Genomic DNA, 25,802 nt, shown 5'->3' on the forward strand with positions numbered 1-25,802 from the left:
ATATACCATTGTGAGACATCACCGCCCTTGTGTAAGAAGTAAAGAACGCACAATGCCTCGTCCTCTTTGCCTTTCCGACAGAAACGACCCTGTAACAATGCCTCGATTCTCTGTCCCCAGACACTAGTAGCTCTGCAACTTGTCACCACAATCACTCCAATGCAATATGTTTGTCTATGTGTAAATGTAATCCAAGCTATTCTTTAAACGAGAACAAGCATGCTATGTCTTCCGTATGATTACATCATGAATGATTGAATCAAATCCGGGGGAACTCCTTCTTTTGATTGTACTCATAATGTATATAAGTGCTGTTATGTTCCAAGTAAAGCAGACTACTCCTGAACCCGCTTGGTGAAGGAGCTCTCCCTTAACTCGAGTTCTGGAATAAAACCCTTTCAACTCGAAGACCACGGACTCTGCTCCTCATTTTATGTATTACCATTTCTTGGGTAATTATAGAAATTCCGACAGCGTAAATAATTAGTTTTTTATTTACCACATTAATTGGCGCCCGAACAGGAACTGCTCCCTCTTCCCTACGCGCCGGCGATGTAAGTCGGGTCCTTGTCCCTTCCATACTTTCGACGGACTTCAAGTGCACAACAGCGGGGTGTTCCCGCTAACTCCCTCGAGACGAGGAGGAGACAGACTGCGACTGATCATCCACACGAGGCGGTGAAGAAGATAGCGGAGCGTCCCAACCCAGAGCCCGACCAGTGAGAACGCCGAGTCCGAGGTCTTTGGAGCCCCGATATTCCTGCGCAAGCGTCAAGAGTCCGATGACCAGGTCTTCAAGTTTTGCTTCTTGGTGAGTACCACTGGGAAAGTATAAAGACGGGTTCCATTTTTGGAAAACGGTAAAGACGTGTCTCATTCGTGAGACCGGTACGGTTGCACTATATTCTAGTGTATGAAGTGTTTGTTTTGTTTTTGTATATTCCAAGTCTTTTTAACCGCAATTAGTTGAGTTTAAGAATGCCTCTGTTTTCCAAATTACATACGATCGGCACCAAAAAGAATCTATTAGAGAAACCAGTTAAAATCCCGCCTAGAGATACACCTGGACATTTCATGTATAACAAACATGGATTGAGTGCCATATTATTCTTAGACCTTTGGGTAGACTATACCGAAAAATTAGAAATGGTGCATAGATGGCCCGCCGCAGGTACCTGGGACATAGAATGTATTATGAGAGTAGAAGAAGAGTTATGGAAACGAAAGGCGAGGCCCTCACAGACAGAAGCCATTGAGTTATGGCGTAAGGAAGCACATAGGAGGGCCCAGAAAGAACTAGGGAAAGTCGAGAAAAGTAAGAGAATTTCGGAACAGGCTAAAGAAAAGCAATTACAGGAAGAAGGTGAGAAGGTTTTAGCTGAACAGGCAGATAGAGAAAGAAGCGCCCTTGTTACTGGCATTTATCCCGTTTTGTGAGAAGAAATTATAGAAGAACATCCTAAATCCCCAGTGAAAGTAATTCCCACTGCTCCCGACAATTTTCTCCCTGCCTATCTGTCGGAACCACCCCCGCTTATGTTAACATGCCTAGAACACGCCCGTCTACACGTGCTCCTGAACTAGTAGCCGGTGGTTCCACCTCTGATTTAGGAGTGTCCGGGAACGGGGCTGAGGATAAAGACGATGTCCCGCCTCTTGAGTGTCCTTACGACCCCGAACCCGGTAGTGGCCCAATGGCCACGATATCAGAGAGATTAAGACAAGCCCTGGGTCAACTCCAGAAGGTCCCTGATATAACGAAGCATTTGGATAGAGTTTATGAGTTCATACGAACAGGTGAAGGTCCGGATACTCTGGCCCAGGTCATGAAAAATAGAAAAGTTCCCATCAGAGGACTGCTCCTGCGGTTCATCATAAATTGTCTGATCCGGGAACTAGACCCGGGTAATGGAAGCGTAGACTCTGAGTTAATAGACCTTAGTGATCAGGTACACAGGGGAGCACACGATCTGGGACATCAGATCGACAAAATAACTAAAAGACTGGTTAAGAAAATTGTCACCATCCACTCTGAGAAAGTCACACAGGAGGACGACTCAGAGGAAGATGAGGGTCCGACACTAGGTAGAATAAATTTCCTGGGTGTAGCGCGACATTGTCCGGGCCCCAAGTGGCGAACCCCGCGAGTGTCGCGGAAAGTTAAAAGATTAGATCCTTCTTCGGAAGACCTTTTTCAGTCCACAGAAAAAGCCCTAGATGAATGGATGGACAATGAGCCTCCCCTTACTCAACAAGAAAAGGAATTGGCCCAGTCTGCCACCCATTGGATATCACAGCACCGGGTATACAGCCCAGATATAGTAGCACAAATGTTTCTGGCTCTTCCCCGAGCAGAACAACGGCTAGCAGGTATTTATATGATCCAACACCTGGCTACCTTATACGAGAATAACTTCCACCGATCAGATAAGCTATACAAACTGTTACAAGAAGTAGTGACAGAAAGATGGAGGTCTCGGGGACCGGAATTGATCAATACCATTCTGGATCTGCGCCTCCGTTACCTCCAACTTACCTTAGCTTCATCAGACCATGAACCTTACAGTATAGGCCAATACCCCTTACGAGAAGTCCACCCCATACCCCAGCCAGATGGTACACTGCAACGAATACATGTGTATACTCCCCTTACCAAGTTAGAAATATTGGAAATGAAAAAGATGGTGCCCTCTCACGAAAAAGATCCCGGAGGATTTCATAGAGAGTTAATAATAATAATAAATCTTTCTTTATTCGGTTAATCACAGGGAAAACCATAAAAGAAGCAATCAGCAATTTCAGAAATATACATAAAACGAGACATTTCAATAACATTTAAGATTTAGTAATAATCAGGAAACATTTAAAAAGAAAAAATATTTGCTTTAAAAAGTGATGGATTTTTTCTGTGCATGTTGCTAAAGGTTTTTTCTGTGATTCATAATACATTTTAGAAAGTTTAGGACTAGGTAGCAAATTTCTTCGGACTCTAGGGATTGCAATCGATAAAAGGCCGGTCGGCACTGTCTAAGGCCCCACCGCCTGCATGTCGGGAGAATCCAACGTTTTCTGTGGGGATGGTAGAACTTGCAGATCAAGAAAGCGTGGATATTCGATTGAATTGATTTCCCATCGCAGGGGCATGGGGGCATGTTTTTTTCCCAGGCCTTATTTATGGGAAAAGCGACCAGTCTGTAGAAAAGATTCAGTCTAAACCTAGTCAGTAACATCCTCTCGTAAGTTTTACTCTGTAGGGTAAGGTAAGGTTGGATGCCAAAGGTTTGCTGGATTATATTCGCGTGAATTACTGAGGGTTTAGCGGCGTCGGTTGACAGTCTTAGAGTTTCCAAGTGTCGCAAGGCGAGTTCCATGAGTTCCTTTTTTGGAAGGGAGACAATCGACTCTGGTTGGAGAAAGTAGTTTTCAAGCCCAAGGTCAGTAAAAATTTTTTTGATGTAACGGAGCCACTTCAGTCTAGAAGAGTGGTCGAGTGACATTGCATCGGCCACTATCGACTGAGATAATGTGTTCACATCCGATACCCAAATGCGCCTCCACAGGAGCAAAGGCTGGATTTTAATAAGATCCTGAAGATACGGTATTCCTAGTTCCATGTGGGAGGCGTAGATTGATGAGCCTTCCGGGGTCGCTAGAAGAAATCTTATGAATTCATTTTCAATTTTCTGTAAAGATTCAACATCTGTGTGACCCCAGACTCCTGCTCCATAGAGAGCAATAGCCTGGCACTTGGCTTTGTAGATTCTCAGCAATTCTACTGGACGTCTCCTTCCCAGTTTTCGTGAGAAGGACTGCAAAGCCGCTGTCGAGTGTTTAAAAAGATGGCATCTGGTGTCCACAGCTGGTTTCCATGATAGTTTATCATCTATCATCACCCCAAGGTATGGGTATTGTGTAGTAGTCTCAAGTGGTTGCTTGTCAAGGAAGATGTTTTTTATGCCTTTCTTCACTCCCCCCGTGATCATTACAAAGTTTTTTTTACGTTCACCATGAGGTCCAAGGAATTCATAAAAGAGGTGTATCTGTTGAGTGAAAGCTGAAGTTCGCGAGGAGTTCGGGCCAAGATGACGGCGTCATCCGCGTAGAGGAGTGCTGGAATCGGTCTCTGTTTCAGTTTTGGGAGGTCCTGAGCCCCCCTCAGCATCTCTTCCTCCAGGCTGTTGGTATAAAGCGAGAAGAGGAAGGGGGCCAGAACACAACCCTGCCTGACTCCTCGCTCCACGCCGAACGGCGCCGTCAACTCGCCATTCTTTCCAAAGCGAACTCTCGCCGAGGCTCCAGAATAGAGCTCTCTCAGGAGATCCAACAAGGAAGGGTCTATGTCCATTTTTCTTAAGACTGTCCATAGTTTGGAGTGTGAGACGCAGTCAAAAGCGGCAGACAAGTCCACATAGACCATGTATACCGTGGTTTTCTTGGCATGCATATATTTGGCCATTATGAGGCTGAGGTTAAGTGCCTGCTCTACTGTTCCAAGACCTGCTCTGAAACCAAATTGGAGATCTGAGATGATTTCTTTTTCCTCACACCACAGTTGGAGTCTCTCCAGCATGACCCTTCCCACCACTTTGCGGAGGGAGTCCAGAAGAGAAATAGGACGATAGCATTTTACATCCTGGCGGTCCCCTTTCTTAAAAATGGGGACCATAATTGATCTGGTCCAGGAGTCTAGAATTCCTTCACTGGCTGCAGCAGCACAAACTCTTGTTAGGATGGGTGCCCAGAGATCCTGATTGAATTTGAAAAGGTCGACAGGAACGCCATCGGGGCCCGGGGCTTTTCCTGTCTTACTTCTTTCCAGGGCCACCAAGATTTCCGAAATATCAAAGGATATTGGGATAGGATATTGTACCTCATTAGAGAGGTTCGCTAAATGGTCTGTGGTTCCTTGATTTTTAAATATATTTCCAAAGTGGGCGATCCAAGTTCCCTCATCTATAGCTACCTCTATCTTTGGGGAGTTGTTCGCTGAGAGGTATGGGGATCTCACCGTTCTCCAGAAATCCTTGCTGCATTTTGATAAAGAACTCCTGTCTAAATCTTTCCACAATTTCTCTTTCAGTTGTTGGACTCTAAGGTTACGATCCCTTTTATACTGTCTTCTCAAAAGCTGAATGAGACCGACGTCTCTTGGTTTTTTGCGAAGAGCAGATTTTAGATCAGTTAGGGCCTTAGTGCAATTGTGGTCAAACCAACCTTTTTTTGCTAGATGTTTATTTGTAGTTTTTCCCGTGAGCAACTCTTTAGCTACAGCCAGGATTTCTCCGAAATTTGACAGGACCTCTGCGTGGTTTAATGTCGGGTCCAGGCAATTGATGATTTTCGGGTATGCTTGGTTGACTATTTTTTTGGTAAGTTTTTGCGGGTCGATCTTTTCCCACTTTATGGTGTAGCCGTTTTGTTTTCCTAATTGCAATCTTTCTTGAGTGAGGGTTTTTGCTATATTAGTGACCTTTGATTTACATTCTGAAGAATAGAGTTCTATCTTTAATGCGTAGTGATCGCTTAGTATATTTGTCATTACTTGGAAGCCTGCAACCTTTGTAGCGATGCCTTGGGACAGAAGGATATAGTCCACTGTTGTCTGGTGGCCTCTGCCCACGTAGGTTGCGTCAAGTTGGAATTCCCTCGCCTTTAGGGAGTTAGCGATCACTAAATCAAACTCTGACAGAATATTATTCATTGTATTGCCGGACTTGTTGTGGGCGAAGTGGGCTAATGGAGCTTCTTGTTCATCCACGAACCCGCAACATTTGGAGACTGCCATTGAGCATGGATGAAGGTTAAAATCCCCTCCCCAGATCAGATGGATCGTTTTAGAGTTAGTCTCCCTCTGAAGTAGGGATCTTAGTCTCTCCTGCATGTTTTCAACGAAAGTTAGAAAGTCGTGTTCCGTTAGGTTGTTGTATGAATTTACGAGAACTATGATATCTTCGTTTACAAAGGAGAGAAATAGTATCTGGCAATTAGAGTCTGTAAAAAAATTGGTCACTTTTAGGCGAGATAGGGTGTTAGCAATATAGATTGTGAGTCCTCCTTTGGGTCTACCCATTACGCTACGGCTAGCTGGGGAAGAATAGGTTTTATACCCTAGCAGGTGGAGCTCTGAGGTTGTCCAGGTCTCTTGAAGGCAGATTATTTTGCCTTGTTCGAGGAAGTTCACTGCTAAAGGGTCATCGATTTTGGATCGTAGACCCGCCACGTTCCAGAATAGGAAAGGTATAGTGTGGTGATTAGCTTTTAGAATTAAGGTTTGTGAAATCTCCTCAAAATTGTTAATTAAGAGAGGGGAATGTGGGAGGTTAGGAGTAGTGTGATCAATGTCCCTTGATGGTCAGTCTACCATTTCTAGGGGACTGAATCGATTTACTAGTGGGATGTTAAACCAAGGGTCCCATCTGGGCGGTTCTCTGCGGGTCACCTTCTGCTGTTGGTATCCCCATTCTCCCCAATTTGAACCCTGGTGGCGTGGATTTACTACGTGCCACGGGTTCTCCTGCTCTCGAAAGCGAGGGGGGCCATATGGTCTATTCTCGTATACTAGGGGTTGACGCTGGGATCGTTCAGCCCAGGGAAAGATAGGGTCCTCAAAAAAGTTACTGTTTGTGGGTTGGAGGATGGGGTAAAAAAAGGAAAGTGGTTTTATACTAATTCCTCCAGTGACATTAGGTTGGTCCTAGGAGATGATGTATTCGGCTACCCAGGGGTCCTCAAAAGTTATAATAATACAGTCCCCTGAGAACTGTTTTTTGCCTTTCCCCACCCATGGGGTCCTGCGTAGAGAGGAAATCCTTCCATGGCAATTTGTTGGCATGGGCCGATTTGCCTGCAGCCAATGGTGGACTTTATTTTTTAGGGACCATGGAGGTTCTGCCGTGTTGGGAGCTACTTCGGGTACTCCAATCATGACTGCTACGTAGGGGGCGGCCTCGGGGGGAAGCTCAGAATGAGCTCTAATTTCTCCTGGCCCTCTTGAGGTGTTTCTTTGAGTTGGTTGAAAACTAGAATTTTGTGCCGGGATCTTGGGAGGTGCGGTTTTTCTTGGTGCTGGTTGTGAGGAGGGATTAGTGGATGCCGCATTATTAACTTGTTTTGATATGATTGGCACTGTGGGAGTGGAGATTGGTGTAGTTGAAGGCAGCGTAATTGGAAGGGTTGGGGTGGGAGGTAATGCTATTGGTGTGATTGTCTGTAGTGCAGTAGTTTGCGGAATTGTGGGTTTTGCAGTGAGAATCACGGGGTTTGGGAGGGAGTTTAGAAAAGGGTTAGTGCCTCCTTTCTTTTGTTGGGAATGCCCCTGGTTGTGTTGTGATGGGGCGGTAAGTTTTGAAATCTGGGATTCTATCTTTGCTAGTTTTTGTTCTACCGGTAGTAGAAGTTGTTTAAAAAGGTCAGCTAGCTTATTTAAGAAGACAGAATTATCATATTCTTCCAGACCCTTATCTGCAGAGAGTTGAGTTGGTGAGACCAATGATATGGGAGTGGCACCTTCCAATTGATCACAATGTACTATTGCAGTGAGAAGTTGATGCTGTGATGGTGGTGGTAAAATAGGTGCGGGAAGAGTTTTCAATATGGTAGGGTTTGGTAAAGTAGATTTATTTTTACTAATTGCTCCTTCCCTCCTTCCTCTCTTTTGAATATCCTCCGAAGGTAATATTTGAGTGGGGGATTGAGGGGGGAGCTCCGGCGTTTTTTCCAGATCAGAGCCTAGAGGGGAAGCTGCAAGCTCGGATACAGATAAGTCTACGTTGTTTGGGAGACTACGTCTACCCTCGGTCGCAATCCCTGGTACTATTTTATTAATGGTCGACACAGGAGTTCTGGCTTGAGCTAAATTTCCCAGGGAGGATCTTTTTGCGAATTCTAAATCTAATGAGACTCTATTTTCCATGAGGGAAATGCTTTGGTCAATGAAGGAGTTTGCTTTGGTAATAAAATCGTCCATAGGACCCGATATATTTCCAACGCTCCCTGGAACTACAGTCTGCTTTCCTCTTGTGACTACCATCGTATAGGGTGGGAGTCAGTGTACTGTTTCCCGGGTCGACAAAGAATAATAAAATGTGATAAATGAATAGGGGATGCAATGGATACTTGCAGGGGAGATGGCCCAGTCCAGTCCCTCCGGTCCTCGAACGGCCTCAAACGGCCCGCTCTTTGCCCGGTCTTCGCCCCGGGCTGCGACCCGCGCGCGTCCCGCGAGGCGCGTACCAGGGGTCAGGTTTAAGAGGTGTGACTGATTGTGGGGGCGTGGCACTGGGAGGGGGCGCGGCTCACGCGGGAAGAGGACCAGCTGGAGTTGGTGTATGCTGGTCCTCGCAGTCCCGGGGCCGGCGCCTCACCCTCCTCTGCGGCCACAAGGTGTTTTCAAAGCTCCCAGCCGGTCCAGCAGTAGAACAAGGGGGTGATCAGCGACTCCAGTCGCGCTGACGAGGCAAGCAGGGAAACAGAGCCGGGCAGTCAATTCACGAGTGGCACCCGCGAAGCGGGTGCCGCGAGAAGTTAACGGGCTTGGCTGGAGGCGTGGCACTGGGAGGGGGCGCGGCTCACGCGGGAAGAGGACCAGCTGGAGTTGGTGTATGCTGGTCCTCGCAGTCCCGGGGCCGGCGCCTCACCCTCCTCTGCGGCCACAAGGTGTTTTCAAAGCTCCCAGCCGGTCCAGCAGTAGAACAAGGGGGTGATCAGCGACTCCAGTCGCGCTGACGAGGCAAGCAGGGAAACAGAGCCGGGCAGTCAATTCACGAGTGGCACCCGCGAAGCGGGTGCCGCGAGAAGTTAACGGGCTTGGCTGGAGGCGTGGCACTGGGAGGGGGCGCGGCTCACGCGGGAAGAGGACCAGCTGGAGTTGGTGTATGCTGGTCCTCGCAGTCCCGGGGCCGGCGCCTCACCCTCCTCTGCGGCCACAAGGTGTTTTCAAAGCTCCCAGCCGGTCCAGCAGTAGAACAAGGGGGTGATCAGCGACTCCAGTCGCGCTGACGAGGCAAGCAGGGAAACAGAGCCGGGCAGTCAATTCACGAGTGGCACCCGCGAAGCGGGTGCCGCGAGAAGTTAACGGGCTTGGCTGGAGGCGTGGCACTGGGAGGGGGCGCGGCTCACGCGGGAAGAGGACCAGCTGGAGTTGGTGTATGCTGGTCCTCGCAGTCCCGGGGCCGGCGCCTCACCCTCCTCTGCGGCCACAAGGTGTTTTCAAAGCTCCCAGCCGGTCCAGCAGTAGAACAAGGGGGTGATCAGCGACTCCAGTCGCGCTGACGAGGCAAGCAGGGAAACAGAGCCGGGCAGTCAATTCATAGAGAGTTGAAGGATATCCTCCAAATGGGTAGTTTTACATATCCAGATATAATCAGACTACTTAAAGTAATTCTACCTACAGGCATATTTGACAAATTGAAGGAAAAGGACTGGGAGGTGGGTGGTAAAAAGATTACGTGGACTGCCCTAGAAAAAGAAGAGACAGACCGAAAACCAGGTGAAGGTCTAGGTGAATGTGTAAAGGAATTACCCAGTCTCCTCATACAGGTCTTGCCTCTGTTATTGGCAACAAAAAAGGAAGGTTGGGATGCCATTTCTGCCTGTAAACAAAAGCCAGACGAGGATACGGGTGATTATTACACCAGATTGGAGAAATGTTTCTCTACAAATAGTGGACTTGCACATAGTAGCGAGGCATATCCTCATCTTTTTGTGTCCAAACTGGTGGACAACGCCTTACCCCCCATCAGAAATAGAGTGTTAAAGATTGAGAGTACCTGGCAAGCAAATAATCCTTCACAAATGTTACAAATGTTACAGTACCACCACAACAGAATAAGGGAAGAACAGGAACAAGAAAAGAAACGACTAAAAGACACAAAAATGAAGGTACTGGTTGCACAGACGGCACCAGTAAACACGGACCCCAAAGGTAATGTGGGGGCCAATAAAGGTACTTGCAACTACTGCAAGCAACCAGGCCATTTTGTGAGGGAATGCCCAGTCCTGAAACATAACATAGCGACAGGAAAGACAAAAGAACGCCCTCACACTCCCAGACCAGGTAACACTCAGCAGCCTCAGACCATTACCCCTCCACAGGTTCAGACGCCTGCTGCTGCTGCCACACAGATGTACCAGTACGCACAGTCAGATTACCCCGAGTTTGAACCATATGCATGAGACAGCCTAGAGAGAGAAAGTGACTTGCCCCTTATCCCAGTTCCAGTGGATCAGAAAGGTCCATATGTACAAGCTCACTTACTGGGACAAGACAGAAAATTCCTCATAGACACGGGGGCGAGTAGGACTACCATAAGTCATAAGGAAGTCCCAGAGGTTCCTCTCTCTGGCTCACATAATATATCTCTGGGATTTTCAGGAAAACCGATCATAAACAAAGTGACTGAACAAGTCTCGTTAGGAGTAGGTCCTCTGACACGTACTACTGATCTAGTCCTTACGGAAACGTGCCCAGAGAATTTACTAGGAATCAAGACACTCAAAGAACTAGGAGCAGTAATATGCTGTTCACTGGAAGGAGTAAAATTGTTCCTACGAGATTTCAAAGGACATTTCACAGTCAAAGAATTCGACCCCAGACTAAATGACATCCCACAACATTTGTGGGCAAAAAGCTCGACTGATGTCGGATACATGGATATCACCCCACATCAAGTCACACTCAAGGAGGGTGTAGTCCTACCCCGTATACGACAATATAAGATTCCACCCGAGGCTGAACAAGCCTTTCTCAAGATAATCCAAGAACTCATACAACATGGAGTGGTGATAGAGACGGATTCAAATGTTTGCAATTCTCCAGTTCTTCCAGTCCTCAAAAGGACTGACCCTCAGGCACCCCCGGTCTACCGACTGGTGGTTGATCTTCGAGAACTGAACAAATGTGTGATCCCACAATATCCAGTGGTCCCAGATATTTCCTCACTACTGACTGCCATAGACCCCGAAGCTGCATTTTTCACAGTCATCGACTTGAAGAATGCGTTTTTCAGCATTCCTATACATCCCGACAGTCAATATCTATTCGGATTCAGTTTAAAAGGACGAAGTTTCAGGTTCACTAGAGCTCCCCAAGGCTATACAGAAAGTCCAAGCATCTACAGCCAAGCACTAAAAAGACAACTTGACAGTATCAATATGCCTACCAACACAGCATTAATACAGTGTGTAGATGACATTCTCATCACAGCAAGGACAGAACCAGACTGTGAAAAAGCATCTCTCACAGTTCTACACTTCCTGACAGACAAAGGTCACAAGGTGTCTCCCTCAAAATTGCAGTTCTGCGTACAGCAAGTGGCTTACTTAGGACATTTTGCTGTCCAAGGAGGGTAGGCAACTGACACAAGAACGAATCCAATTGATCTCGACAATTTCACAGCCAAAGTCACAAAAAGAAGTGCGTGCATTCATTGGTCTCACTTCATATTGCAGACAATGGATCCCTCAGTATGCCCACATAGTTAAGCCACTCATACAGTTAACTACAGTGGAAGCAACCACTCATACAACTCTCCCTTGGACATCAGAACACTCCCAAGCATTTTAAGCTCTGAAACTAGCTCTGTGTCAAGCACCAGTTTTGGCCACCCCAAATTACAGCAAGCATTTTACCCTGTTCGTGACAGAACGTGACGGAACAGCACTATCTGTCCTCACACAAGACCAAGCAGGAAGAAATAGACCCTGTGCTTATTTCTCTAGCACATTGGACCCCGTAGCACAAGCTTTGCCTGCAAGTCTGAAATCCGTTGCGGCTACAGCCCTGGCCATAAGACAAAGCGATTCAATAGTGTTAGGACATCCCCTGATAGTACAAGTGCCACATGCTGTGGAAGTCCTTCTAAACAGAACGCAGACTCAACACCTGACTGTAGCAAGACTGACAGGATACGAACTAACGCTCTTTCAGCCACACATAGAGATCAGACGGTGCAACATATTGAACCCCGCTACCCTTTTGCCCTCAAGCTCAGATGACATGACACAACATGACTGTGTGGAGATGATCGATGTAGTGACAAAACCAAGACAAGACCTAACAGATGTTGCACTCCCAGATCCTGATGTAACACTTTATGTGGATGGATCGTGCATGAGGACAAGCGCTGGAGAGTTAGTGGCAGCCTATGCAGTAACAACGGACTGTAAAATTATAGAGACCCAAAGAATAGACATCCTGTCAGCCCAAGCAGCAGAGCTCATCGCCCTGACACAGGCCTGCATATGGGCAAAACAATTGAAAGTGAACATCTACACCGATTCCCAATATGCATTTGGTGTAGTTCATAATTTTGGAGTGTTGTGGCGAGAAAGAGGTTTTCTTACCTCACATGGGGCCAAAATACAACATGGTCCCCTGATTCAAGCCTTACTAGATGCCATACACCTGCCTACAGCCATAGCTATTCTGAAGTGCAAAGCACATACCAAAGCTACAGACACTATATCTAAAGGAAATGACTTAGCGGACTGGACTGCTAAACAGACCGCCCAGAATCCAGCGAATACCACAGACTCTCAGTTACCCACACAGACTGTCACTATGATAGTGAGGGACCCCTTGAAAGATGTGCAAGACATACAGACACATGCCACCGCAGATGAAATAAAGAAATGGACTGAATAAGGAGGGGTCCAGACTGATCAGGGTTGGATGACCAAAAACCGAACAGTGTGGTTTCTCCCTGACTCCATGGTACAAGTCATAATTGACACAGTCCATAGCCCCGCCCACCTAGGCGAGAAAGGTATGCTGGATAGTTTATGGAACATCTGGTTTAACAAACACCTAAGACTGCAGCCAAACAAAAGGTAAAAACTTGTATGATATGTTGCCAATTTAACCCTGGTAAAGGAGTACCAGTAGAACAGGGTGGATTCCAGCCTCCTGATCATCCTTTTGAAGCCCTCCAAATGGATTATATCCAGATGGACAGATGTAGAGGGTACAAATATGTACTGGTGGTAGTGTGTACACTGACACGATGGACTGAAGCATACCCCGTCCCAGACTATGGTGCCCAGACAACCGCTAAGCAACTAGTGAGAGAATTCTTCCCCAGGTATGGGTTACCAAGGGTCATCTATTCAGACAATGGACAGCCTTTCTCTTCCAAACTAATGGAGGCTGTTTCTCTACTACTGGGATATTCCTGGAGATTTCATTGTGTCCGACACCCTCAAGCAGCGGGCCTGGTAGAGCGACACAACCAGACCTTGAAAACGAAACTAGCCAAAGTATGTGCAGAAAAAGGGATAGACTGGGTCACTGCCCTCCCGGTCGCTCTCTTTTACATGCGGATGGTGGCACATTCCCGGACGGGACTGTCCCCTTTCGAAATAACATTCGGGAGACCTCCTAACATCTGGGGTGTCCCTTCTCCTAGGAAACTGACTGAAATTGATTCTAACATGTTGACAGATTACCTGGCTTCCTTGATGTCTGCACTCCAATCTTGTCGTTCGCAGGTTGCAGCAGCTTTTCCAGATCACACCACGCCCGAGGAACACTCCATAAAGCCTGGAGATTGGATACTTGTACGGAACTTCGATCGTACCAGCCCCCTGGAGAAAAGGTGGATGGCTCCGAAATTAGTACTCTTGACCACGAGGACGGCCGTCAAAGTAGAAGGACGCAAGGGATGGCACCACGCTAGCACTGCAGAAATTTTTTTGGACCAACAGACACTGTGCCCTGTTCAACGGCTATAAACGCCCCGGATATAATTTCCCCACTTCCAGAACTCACTCCTCAACAGGAATACAGATCGCGGCTGCGATCTCACCAAAAATAGACTAAAGACATTACACCTGATCGTAACGCACCAGTAGCTAATTAAGCCCAGGAACAAGCTCTTGGTGAAGCGGCTGCTGGGAGACGTTTTGATCTCGTGTACAGAGACATTTTGATATTAAATTCATAGACAAAATGAGGAGAAATGACATGATGCGCAAATGGAAAAAGACTAATTATGTAAAATTACTGCATAGCAGGTTCTCGATTTTCCTACTGATAATGTTACTTGTTTGCTGTGTAGCAGCTTGTCTGGGTTGGATCTTATCTACAGTTTTCCCTCCGCATTCTTCCACACTTGTAAAGAATACCACTATGCATTCCCATGTTGATCTTCCCCCACACCTCGAGGACAGAAGAAAGGAGTTTATAAATAATACCTTCATTTCCACCCTCCATAAACACCAACTCATAGTCAACAAGACGAACTGTTGGGTTTGTGGCTTGATGCCACATTCCGTACATAAGGGAATGCCCTTTTTCTCTCTCCCGTTCGGTTATTCAGGGTCCGCCTATGCATTAGCCATGATATTTTCTGCCTCAGTCAGAAACATTCCCCCGACAAAATTGAAAAACAAGAGTAATTGGAACAAAGTAAAGACTAAAATAGTAAAGGCTGTTTCTAAAATGGTGGATCTTACTGTAACCTGGGGGAGGGCCGAAGATCACGAAAATATCAGTTACTCTCAGTTCCATGACATTGCTTCCTTCAGGGAAATGTTTTCCGCCGATCAAAGACGGACAGATCAAGGAGGTTGGGTAGTACCGCAAAACGGCCGGTTTTGCATAAGGGGGAAAGGAAAAGGGGAAGTAATGGGGAACAGCGAGTGTGATAGGACATATACACTACCCGCTCCCGATTTTCCGACCATAGTAACTGCCCCAAACACCTATTTCATCTGTGGACCCCATGCGCGCACTTGGTTGCCTCAAGGCTGGTCTGGAAAGTGCTACATCGCATTCCTTTTACCACCGACTTACACCGCCCCTGCCGATTACCACCTGATTGACCCTCTGACCCAAGTTAGAAGACCGCGAAGGGGGGTCATAGATGCAGAAGATACTGCAGGACAAGAAGCTGGAGACTTCTTTAAAGGTTTTCTCCCTTTCTGGGGACCTATGGCAAATAGTCGCCACATCCGGCAACTTACCCGTGTAGTTCAGGCCGCCATAGACTAAACAACTGGCGCCTTATATAACATTACAGTTGAGGTAGCTGCAGACAGGCTCATGACACTGCAGCACCGTATAGTTTTAGATGTCCTGTTAGCCGACCGTGGTGGTGTGTGTAAGGTAATAGGGTCCAGTTGTTGTGTATTTATTCCAGACAACGCCCCATCAGTTTATTCTGCTATCTCCCGCCTCCATGTGCTATCCGATAAGTTGGATATGGACACCGGCACATGGTCCCTGACCGGCTGGTTGTGGGACCTCCTGTCCACCTGGGGGTGGAAGGCATTAACAGTCCTGGGCCTCGTTTTAGCCACTATTTTCACCTGCTGCCTCTGTGTCCAGTGTGGCCCCACCCTTTGTGGACTGTGTGCCACTTCCTGTACTCCTCGTCCACGAAACAGAGGAAAGAAAAATGAAAAGATCATGTTGCAAGAACAAGTATACGACCTAATGAATATAGAAATTGATTAAGAATTTCTGTAATAGGGTTTCTATGGGACAAGGAGGGAATGTGGAAGTTGACTAAAAACTCCCTCTTCCGCCTGGTGTCCCATCATGCACCCTATTCACCCTAACACCGACCAGGTAAGCCGATTTTCCTACTTCAAGCACAGATCTTGTTATACCCCCTCTTGCCTATTTTTCTCTTCGTTGTACTGGCACATGCAAAGAAAATAATGGCCAGCCATCGTGTATCTTACGGGTTTCCGTCCCGTTCGATATTTTCCCTTAGACCAGAACGGAGTCAGTTAAGATGGTTGGCTCGCCAAAACCCCCCCATCTCCAACTCTGTCACAGAACGAGCAGCTCTCGCTCGTCAATGATCTCTCAGCTTGCGGGGGCAGCCACGGGTTGGGTCAACAATCAAGGGAAAACCTGATCAAGCACACGAGACAGCCATGAATGAGAATAGTTAACCACAGCCCATTCTCCTTCCTCCCAGCTGCACACATATACCGTTGTGAGACATCACCGCCCTTGTGTAAGAAGTAAAGAACGCACAATGCCTCGTCCTCTTTACCTTTCCGACAGAAACGACCCTGTAACAATGCCTCAATTCTCTGTCCCCAGACACTAGTAGCTCTGCAACTTGTCACCACAATCACTCCAATGCAATATGTTTGTCTATGTGTAAATGTAATCCAAGCTATTCTTTAAACGAGAACAAGCATGCTATGTCTTCCGTATGATTAAATCATGAATGATTGAATCAAGTCCGGGGGAACTCCTTCTTTTGATTGTACTCATAATGTATATAAGTGCTGTTATGTTCCAAGTAAAGCAGACTACTCCTGAACCCGCTGGGTGAAGGAGCTCTCCCTTAACTCGAGTTCTGGAATAAAACCCTTTCAACTCGAAGACCACGGACTCTGCTCCTCATTTTATGTATTACCATTTCTTGGGTAAGTCTAGAAATTCCGACAGCGTAAATAATTAGTTTTTTACTTACCACAGCCCGGCTGGGGCCAGGGGCCAAGACCCCTGCCCTTTTTTAACAAAATCAAGACCACTTGTCTTAAATATGACTCACAGACACTGCGGAACCTAAAAACAGCCACCGATGTGTCATGTCTTCATGCCATGTGCCCAGATATTGACGTTCCAATCTGCCCCCACTGCGATTTTAAATTTAATCTCACTACTCAAACGGCCCATGACCCCCGGCCACCTATAAAAATGTTTCTGTTAAATTGCCGCTCCCTGACAAAGCATTCGGTAGAAATGTCTCTTCTCCTGGAAACTCTAAAACCTGATGCCATCTTTTTATCTGAAACCTGGCTACGAGATGAGGTAGACCCCGCCATCACTCAGATCTTACAGCCAGGATACTCACTTCATAGAATTGACCGGAAGTCAGGAAGAGGTGGGGGGCTAGGGATAATCTTCAGGGACTGTTTCCATTGTCGCTCTTCTCCAGCTGAAGTGCCAGACTGTGAAAGTATGAGTTTTTCACTGGAATTCTCTCCCACAATGACCTTCTCGGGTCTACTGCTCTATCGGCCACCTGGACAGATGGGCCAGTTTCTTGACTCCCTCCCCTCCCATGTGGCCGAGCTTGCCTTATCCTCTGCAAACTTTCCAGTTCTCGGCGATCTCAATATTCACTTAGATGACCCCGCTGATCTCCATGTCCAATCTAGAATCCCTCCAAATCACACTGAAGGGCTCTGAGCCCACACATGTCAAGGGCCATCTGCGAGATGCTGTGCTCAGCAATGATCACAAGCTCCATGTGGGCCTGCCAACCCCCCTCCCCTGGACTGATCACCTGCTTGTACCACCAGACTGGGAAATTGTGATCCCTCCCCCGGCTCCAACCCCTGCCCCATTGCTAGGGAGGAACTGGTCGAATCTCTCCACTAACCAATGGGTTCATTCCCTGACCGCTGCCCCTCCGCCGACGGGCAAAGACCCAGGGATATCTAATAGGAACTTCAACGCCTGGATACAGACCTCGCTTGACTCTGTAGCCCCCCTGAAAATCCTACACAAAAAAACAAAGTCCAAAGAAGCACCATGGTTTACCTCTAAACTGAGAGAGCTAAAACAAAAGTGTAGGAAACGTGAGAGGGAATGGAGACAGTCTCCAGGGGTGGATAGCAGAACCAACTACAGAGAATATTTTCACCAAAAAATTCAGCTCATCTCCCTCACCTTTACCTCACCCATGAATTAACCTAACCACCCTCAGACTGAGAACATCCCTGCAGTCTCACACTGCCCTTTAACGGAATTCCCCCTGCTTGACGAGGAGTCACTGAACACCTTAATGTCCAAAGCATTGTCTGGTTCTCCTACCGATTCAGCCCCTCCTCGCCATTTGCTGCTAGTTGCAGACACAATCAGACCAGTAATTTTGCGCACCCTAAACGCCTCCATTGCCACAGGAATAGTGCCGTTGGCATGGAAATGCGCTCAAGTCAGAGCTATACTAAAAAAAAAACAACCTTGACCCTACAATCATGGCTAACTACCGTCCGATCTCCCTCCTGCCTTGGTTGGGTAAACTGCTAGAGAAGCACATCAATCTTAATCTGGTCAACCACCTGGAGTCCCACAACATACTCCACGACTCCCAAACCGGCTTCCGCCCTAAGCTAGGAATGGAAGTTGCCCTCCTGGCAGTGACTGAGTCTGCTCGGAGGTACATGGATCAAGGCGGCACCACAGCAATTATTTTGCTGGATCTGAGTGCCGCCTTCGACACTGTGGATCACAACATCTTGCTCGATCGCATCAGACACCTTGGAGTCACCGGGCTAGCTTTCTCCTGGCTGCAATCCTTCTTGGAAGACCGGGTGTTCCAGGTATCGGAGGGTGCCATTCAATCCAGATCATGGCCCCTCAACTGTGGGGTCCCCCAAGGTTCTTCCCTGAGTCCGACTCTTTTCAATATTTATATGGAGCCTTTAGCAGCGATAGTGAGCCCCTTCGGCATCGAAATTGTCACCTATGCAGACGACACCCAACTGGTGGTTGGCCTAAACCATCCCCAGGGTTCGTCGAGCACCCTGGGCAGCTGCCTAGAAGCAGTAGCCGACTGGATGACGCTATCTCACCTCAAATTAAATGGGGATAAGACGGAGCTGATGTTCCTGGGAAAGACTCCTTCCCCTATAGCAGTCATTGACTGGCCAACCTGCATGGGCACTCTACCAGAACCCAAAGACCAGATCAAAAGGCTTGGAGTATGGCTAGACAGCACCCTAGGCTTCAACCATCAAGCCACCAAGCTCTCTGCAACTTGCTTCGGCCTAATGAGGATGTTGAGGAAAATCCTGCCGCTCCTCCCCTTTCAGGTCCGGAGGATCATGGTGCAGGCTACCATCTTGTCCCGTCTCGACTACGGTAACGCCCTGTATTTAGGCGCTCCAGCAAGCTCCATTAAAAAACTTCAGGTCACTCAGAACTCTGCTGCTCGCCTACTGCTCGGACTGCCTCGTAGACAATCAGGGTCAGCTGCCTTGAAATCACTCAATTGGCTACCCACACAGGCCAGGATCCAATTCAAGGCGATGTGTATAGCCCACAAAGCCATGTGGCTCGCGGGCCGAGCTTTAACCTGCTCCCTAGTTACCCCTTACCACCCGCCAAGAAATCTATGCTCCAGTGCCACCTTCTTGGCAGTAACTCGGAAAATTAAACGAGCTAGATGGGGGGGGGGCATTGGTTCTCTTGGAACGCCGCCTCCTGTTGGAACTCCATGCCCTACGTAGCGAACCGGATCTGCTCAAGTTCCGCAAACATTTGAAAACCTTCCTCTTCCAGTAACTTGCACAGTCTGATGGCTGCCACCATTCACCCGTCCTAAGCGCTACGAAGCCTCAGGGTAGAAGTGCGCTCTATAAAACCCCATCACATCACATCACATCACATCTTCTATTGTAAGGTCATGTAATCACTGTCCCTTCTTAGTGATGTGAAAGCCACTACAAAAGCAATCCTACATGACGGGAATTGTAGTGGGCAGGAAAGAAATGGTTCTACAGGTGTGGACATTATTGTTGTAAGTGGCACATTTAAATTCCATAATGGGATTGCCGGTGCTCATGGGGGAATTATTCTTTACGACCTTTCATGAAATCCTTAATGACCCATATGCGGAAAAGGGCCTGATGCTTACGATATTACAGTTATACTGCAATTGCAGCAAGGTGCATTCATACAGAAGTGTATGCTAGCCTTGATTTCTGTAGGTACAGCAGATAACATACTATTTGTTATACTGTGAGAGCACAACGGTCTATGTGGTGTGCCAGCAGTTTTGGACAAATGTTTTCCATTTAGCTCCATAACAGGTTCTAGTTGTTAGACGCTTTGCCTCTTTAAGAATGTCCAAACACTCTGGAGGCAGCTATAAGTATGCAAACTCTGACTTCAGGAGTCAAATTGCGAGCTTGAATAGTTCGAGGTTGGGATGCCTGACTTTGCAGCTGCTGTGAGTCAGAAGGTCTGGGGTGTTGGGAAGCCTCTCATGAAGTACTAGGTATAGTTCCAGAAGTGTTGTGTATCAGGGTTATCGTGCCCAGGTGGGATCTACTAGGATGATATTGAGAGATGTCGGAATTTCCCGACAAGAAAAGGAATGAGAGAAAGGTGGAAAAGTGTAGGGAAAAATCCCTGACAAATTCATCTACAGTGCATTGCCTTTGGATTGTGAGTGGTAGTACCTGGAGGAGAAGCTTTGGCATTTTGAAGTTTTTGTGGTGGCCAAGAGGGCGGCATCCGGCGTCCCACAACACTGGAAGTAGCGATGAAGGTCTGGGGAGGTTGAAGGGGGAGTAGAGTTCCCACTCGTCGACTTGTTGCTACGTCCAGGAGATATTTTGCCAGAAGGTGGATGTGATGGCGAAAAGCCCAATACCAAATCTCCTGTGCATCGTGAGACAAATGTATCGAATGGGTGCCCGCCTCCTTTTGTATATACTACATTGCTGTCCTGTCTGTTCCGAGGAGGATAACCTTCCGCGTTACATTGGTGATGAAGGCTTTTAGAGCTAACTGAATCTCTACCAGATCTAGCACATTGATGTGTATAGTTTGTTGGTAATCGTTCCATGCTCACTGGACCATCATGTTATCAATGTTTCCTACCCACACTAAGAGTGATGCATTTGTGGGATTGGGTCCAGAAAACGGTCTGCTCTTGAGGAGACTGCCTGTGCTCCACCATTGCCATGACCAATGGACCATGGGTTGAATCAACTCTAGATCCTCTAGACTGCCCTTTGCTTGTAAACACTAAAATGCCTGACACTCCTGTAGGTGGCACATGTGAAGCCCAGCATGCTGTACAATCGCTATACAGGGAAGCCATTATGCCCAGGAGGCGCATCACTGCTCTGATTGGCAGCCGATGATGTGGCTAAAGAGAGCCCATCGGCTCTGGAAATTTAGAACCCTCTGGGCAGTGGGATATGTTTTGGCTGTAATAGAATTGAGGATTGCTCCCAGATATGGCTGCATCGGGACAGAATGTAAGTGGGACTTTATCGCACTGATTGTAAAACCCAATTTGTGCAGCAGGTCGATGGTAGTCTGTGTATCCTGTAGGCATTTCTGGCTGCTTGAACTCTTCATCAGCTAATCGTGCAGGTATTTGAAGACATGGATGTTGCGTCTTCTCCAATATGTGGCTACCACTGCCACGCATTTGGAAAAGACTTGTGGTGCGGTTCTCACTTTGAAAGGCAACACCTTGAACTGGTAATGACGTACACTTACCACTAACCTAAAGTAACAGCGATGTGTTGGTCACGGGTGACATGGATTGAGGTGAAGTGTCAACTGGTATAGGGCTGGGTGTCTTGTGTTCCGTAGCCTTAATTGGAGGAGGCTGAGGTTGAGCAGTGTCCTGACTCATCCTTGTATGACATGTTTTTTTCCAATAAATGTTCTGCTTCCAACAATCTTTTTCTGTCCAGTAGTCCTTGGAGGTTTTTAAAGACATTACCCTCTGCACCATGGTCGACTGTGGTATGGGCTTTCTTATGTGGCAAGTCCTTATGAGGTTTCTTTGGTGGGCATTCCTGTGGAGCCAAAACCATTAATGATGGTGTCTTTGTTGCCAATGGCTTTTTGGGTGTCGGTGCCAATGATGTGTGTGGAGTCAAGGCCATATATCTACTCAACTCTGACCACTTTGCTGGCACCAAAGAGGTACCCAGCGCCAATTTCTTGATCAGCGTCAAGGGCTTTGCAGGTGTTGATGGCTTTGTTGGCACTGAGTGCTGCTTTGGCTTTGAGGGCTGCCTGTCCCCTCCAATTTAACCATGTTGACCCTTAGCCAGATTAGGATCAATTGTACAGTTGTCCTGTCTCGGGTCCAATGGGTGCTCTCTTTGTCAACCAGAACCCGAAGGCTGTCCTCATAGTTCTTGGAGTCTTGGTACCACTCCAAGCACCACATACTCCCAAAGTGGGAGCCTGTGTAGCAAAGTGCCCATTTCTGCATGGTTACCCTCTTACATGTTGCCAGATACATGCTGCCAACTTGACTGAGTGTGTGCTGGGACCCTACTAACCAGGCCACAGCACCTGTGTTCTTTCCCAAAAATGTACCTTTGTTTCCACAATTGGCACACTTCTGGACCACGTGTTAGTCCTTTGTAAAAGGTACCGCTGGCACCAAGGGCCTTGTGACCAGAGAGGGTCTCTGAGGGCTGCAGCATGTATTGTGCCACCCTCAGAGGCCCCTCGCCTTAAAATCCACCCACTGCCATTGCAGGATGCGTGTATTTGTGCAGGACAAGCAGAAGAGTCGACATAGCACACATTGCTGCGTGCCATGCCCACCACCACTGCCTGAGGCATTGATAAGTCACCCCTCTAGCAGGCCTCATAGCCCAAAGGCAGGGTGCACCATACCACAGGTGAGGGCATAGCTGCATGAAAAGTATACCCCTACAGTGTCTATGCCATTCACATACATTGTAAGTGCAGTGAAGCCATTTTGAGTACAGGGGCTGGGAGCTTGTCAACACGAACTCCACAGCTCCATGATGACTTTACTGAAGACTGAGTTTGGTATCAAACCTCTCAGCATAATAAACCCACACTGATGCCAGTGATTTTTTTTAATAAAATGCACTAGTAAGACATCTTAGAGATGCCCCCTGAAAAACAACCAACCTTCAGTGTATTGGCAGACTGGTCCCTGGCAGCCAGCCACCACCAGACAGGTTTCTGACAATATGGGGTGGGAGCCTTTGTGCTCTTGGAGGTCAGAAACAAAGACTGTTTTGGGTGGAGGTGCGTCACACCTCCACCTGGCAGGAACAGCAACACTTGGTGGTGAGCCTCAAAGGCCCTAACCTTGTGATGTGCCTATTTTGGCAGCTTCAACTAGTGGAGAAGCACGCCCGCCTGTCCAATCCCCGCTTTCCGCAGGCGGGAAAATTAGTAAGCAGAGTAGGAGTGTCCACCTTTGCCTGGCACACCCCTATGGTCACCAGGACATAGGGTGAAACCTTCTCTTACAAATTCTCTATCGTGAATTGGGGAATTTGGCCCAATAGGAATAGGAACAATCCCCTCTCCTCAAAAGGTGTAGGCACCCTAGGGGACAGTAGCCATTGGCTACTGCCCTCCAGACCTCTGTAGCGCCCTTAAATGTAGTATTTAATGGCTGCCCTGAACCTTGTTCCTCCGATTCGATGACCTAAGAAGAAGACAGAAGAGCGGTGCACCAGTAGAGAAGACAACGACGACTGACTTGGCCCCAGCCCTATAGGCTTACCTCCTCCTCCTGCGACCCTGCGCCAAGAAACCGGAGTTGCCCACAGCCAGCAACCTCCAAGAAACCCCAGAACCTGTACTCTCGTCAATTAAGCCTCTTGACTCTTGTGGACACTGGATTTGTCCAACCAAGAAACCAACACAAGGGCTCCGGATCCAGGTGGATCTGCGACATTTGCAAAACTCTATAAAGCTCACGGCCTTAGTCCAGGTGGCCCACCAACACAGTTAAGTCTTCCCAGCAATCCTTACCTGGGATTCAGCGTTGGACGACTTCTCCTGACCTCCCCCTCGACGCCTGCAGTCTCAACCTAAAGGGTCCCCCCAACCGTGACCAGAGCTGGGTTGTACGACGGTACAACGCAGGTAATTACTTTGCATGCCTTTGCCACGCATTTTTTATCACACGTGTTTTTACTGCAAATATCCATTTATCAGGCAAGCCAATACCACGCATTGTTTTTAGATTTAAAAACAATGTATTTGTGGGGGGAGACCCCCAACCCCTCCAATTTACCTTAAATGCAGTGTATTGGCATGCGTTGTAAATGCATATTCGTGGTAAAAATGTGCGTGCTAAAAAATGTATGGTAAAGGCACAAGGAGGTAAAAGCCTTGTTGTAAAGCTGTTTCCCCCAGAGCTGGTGAGAGAAACCTGGTGCCCAAAGACATCCCTGTTCCCGCCAGGAGTGCCCAACCAACAGTGTCCCGGCATCCCCCCACTAGCCAACTTATTTCTCCAGTCATGGGATTCCTGCAGCCAAACGTCGGAACCGAGCCTGCATCTGTTTTCTCCAACAGAAGATCTCCATTGGTTTCCACGGGTCCCCCAACACCTCATTAGCACTCTATACCCGGCTGCCCCTATGCCGTTGGTGGTGCAGTCTTTGGTGGCTCCTCCAGCGCTGATCTTAACCCCCAGGGCCTGTGCTCCTGACCTCGAGGTACTTACCTGTAACCGGTGCCTCTTCCAGGTGCCCTCAGCCTCCATAGTCTCTACCATATCTTTGGGGACTCACTGGACTTGTGCACACTATACCTCTTTATGGTATAGTATATACAGAGCCAGCTTACTACAGTCATTCACATGCATTTTCCTGTGACAGGCCCCACATGGTTTGAAACCAGCTGGTTTCTTGGGTGACATGACCACACACAAGGAGAAAATTCTCCAAAAAGTTATCAGAATCGAAAAAAGCCAGTCAAAAAAGTGACTATGGGGTAGCTCAGACCGAATCTGCGCTAGCTGGCGTGGAAAGGAAAGAACCGGCATTTGGCCCTAGGGAAATCATTCCCCAGGGCCTAATACATTAATGTTAGGGGAGCGGCTATTTGAGCCCCAGTTGGCCCCGGGATTCACATTGCCTGGGGTCATACTTTAATTATAGGTGAGGGGGTGCATGGCCCCCTCCCCAAGCTTTAAGAGGCCCCAGGGACCCCATCCTCCGGGACCAAATGCCATAATTAAGGGGAGGGGGCTGCAGAGCACCCCTCCCTGATCCTATTGTGGCCCCAAGGGCAGCATCCCCTGGGGCCAAATGTAAAAAAAGGGGAGGTGGTCGAGCAGCCCTACTCCTCAAGCCCTATTAGTGCCTGGGGACTTATCTCCTGGGGTTGAATTTTATTATTAAGGGGAGGAAGGCAGCGCGACCCTCCACCCCAATAGGACCCAGCAATCTCATCCCCCAAGGCTGAATTCTAAAGTCAGGGGGGTGGTCAGGCTACCCTACACGAGCCTTATTAGGCCCAGTGACCTCATTCCCCAAGGACATATTCTATAAATAAGGGACATTCTTGGGCCTGGGGACCCCATCCCGGGGCCACAGGTAGTTGCCTCGGTACCCACCCACAAACCTCAAGTTCGGGGACACATATTGCGGGAGCGGCATTGCTCCTGCCTGGAGGGAGCAGATCTCTGTGCATTCTCCCTCTGGGTAGGAGCAGTGTGGAGTGCGGCAGGGTAACAGAAGTCAGCTCCCACCCGGCGGAAGCATGTTTAAATCTACCGCTGGGTGGGAGCAGACTTGCCCTCCCTGCCCACACCCCTGCAAGCAGAGAAGGCACTTTCTCTCCCACCTGGCATCAGTGCGGGCAGGGAAACTACTCTATCCCTGGGGTAGGCTCCATGGGTAAATACTGGATCTGGCTCCAGAGGAATGGAGTCCCTGAGCCCTTTTAAGGCTCGGGGAGGGGAGCTGCATGAAACCCTCCCCTTTTATAAGAAATTAGCCCCTTTTTCCACATTTCGGCACTGGGGGATGGTGTCCCTGGGGCCCAAAATGTTCTCGGGGAGGGGAGCCGTACAGACTCTCCCACAACCCTCAATTTATTTTTATAATTTAAATGTCATGCCACCATTGCCCCCGTGATCCTGAAGGAGTCCCGCACAATTGAGGAAAAAAACAGTTTTTTAAATGTTGGCTTCCTGGGAGGATGGTCCCTCTTGGTGCCCCCTCGACTACCCCCACGGGATCTAGGGGAGCCTAGTGTGTTATGCCCCTCTTATATTATTTTTCTTCTCATGTTGCTGGCTGCCAATTAGAGCCTTGTTCCTGCGTGAGAGAATTGATTGGGAAATAAA

At 48.0% G+C, this 25,802-nt stretch overlaps 1 protein-coding gene across 3 annotated transcripts in view; it reads right to left on the minus strand.

Moving 5' to 3' along the window:
- Nucleotides 1-25,802, minus strand: part of LOC144772494 (E3 ubiquitin-protein ligase TTC3-like) — a 1,119,388-nt gene that overhangs the window by 9,748 nt on the left and 1,083,838 nt on the right. The window lies entirely within an intron of this gene.

Source organism: Lissotriton helveticus, chromosome 8 (genome assembly GCF_964261635.1).
Source record: "Lissotriton helveticus chromosome 8, aLisHel1.1, whole genome shotgun sequence".
Taxonomy (NCBI): Eukaryota; Metazoa; Chordata; class Amphibia; order Caudata; family Salamandridae; genus Lissotriton; species Lissotriton helveticus.